The sequence below is a fragment of the Schistocerca cancellata genome, chromosome 3, assembly GCF_023864275.1.
Source record: "Schistocerca cancellata isolate TAMUIC-IGC-003103 chromosome 3, iqSchCanc2.1, whole genome shotgun sequence".
NCBI classification, from domain to species: domain Eukaryota; kingdom Metazoa; phylum Arthropoda; class Insecta; order Orthoptera; family Acrididae; genus Schistocerca; species Schistocerca cancellata.
In genome coordinates, this window is record NC_064628.1 from 412,424,089 (window position 1) to 412,424,910 (window position 822).

The 822-nt window shown below is 53.8% G+C and overlaps 1 non-coding gene across 1 annotated transcript in view; it reads left to right on the plus strand.

The window, feature by feature from the left end:
• The first annotated feature begins 232 nt into the window (after window positions 1-232).
• Window positions 233-822, plus strand: part of LOC126178808 (small subunit ribosomal RNA) — a 1,909-nt gene continuing 1,319 nt past the window's right edge. The window contains exon 1 of the ribosomal RNA XR_007536661.1: window positions 233-822. This exon is cut by the window's right edge and continues 1,319 nt beyond it. This is a non-coding gene — a ribosomal RNA (small subunit ribosomal RNA).

The following is an 822-nucleotide window of genomic DNA, read 5'->3' on the forward strand; positions in this document are numbered from 1 at the left end:
ACCTAAAGCGTCTACTCGCCTAACTCCGGGCGATTGCGCCTCTCTCGAACCCGACCAAGTACTTAGGACGGCGCTGCGCGCCGCCGGGACCTGAGAGGGTTTCGAGGTGTATTGTGCAGGGGAGCTCAGCCTCCTCCTGTTTGCAGAATAATTGAGCGGACGCTTGCGTGTTCGCGCGGGCCCCTGGGACACACTCCCGGGCGGCCGGCTGCTCAGCTCTAGTTGACGCAGCTCCCTGGTTGATCCTGCCAGTAGTCATATGCTTGTCTCAAAGATTAAGCCATGCATGTCTCAGTACAAGCCGCATTAAGGTGAAACCGCGAATGGCTCATTAAATCAGTTATGGTTCCTTAGATCGTACCCACGTTACTTGGATAACTGTGGTAATTCTAGAGCTAATACATGCAAACAGAGTCCCGACCAGAGATGGAAGGGACGCTTTTATTAGATCAAAACCAATCGGTCGGCTCGTCCGGTCCGTTTGCCTTGGTGACTCTGAATAACTTTGGGCTGATCGCACGGTCCTCGTACCGGCGACGCATCTTTCAAATGTCTGCCTTATCAACTGTCGATGGTAGGTTCTGCGCCTACCATGGTTGTAACGGGTAACGGGGAATCAGGGTTCGATTCCGGAGAGGGAGCCTGAGAAACGGCTACCACATCCAAGGAAGGCAGCAGGCGCGCAAATTACCCACTCCCGGCACGGGGAGGTAGTGACGAAAAATAACGATACGGGACTCATCCGAGGCCCCGTAATCGGAATGAGTACACTTTAAATCCTTTAACGAGTATCTATTGGAGGGCAAGTCTGGTGCCAGCAGC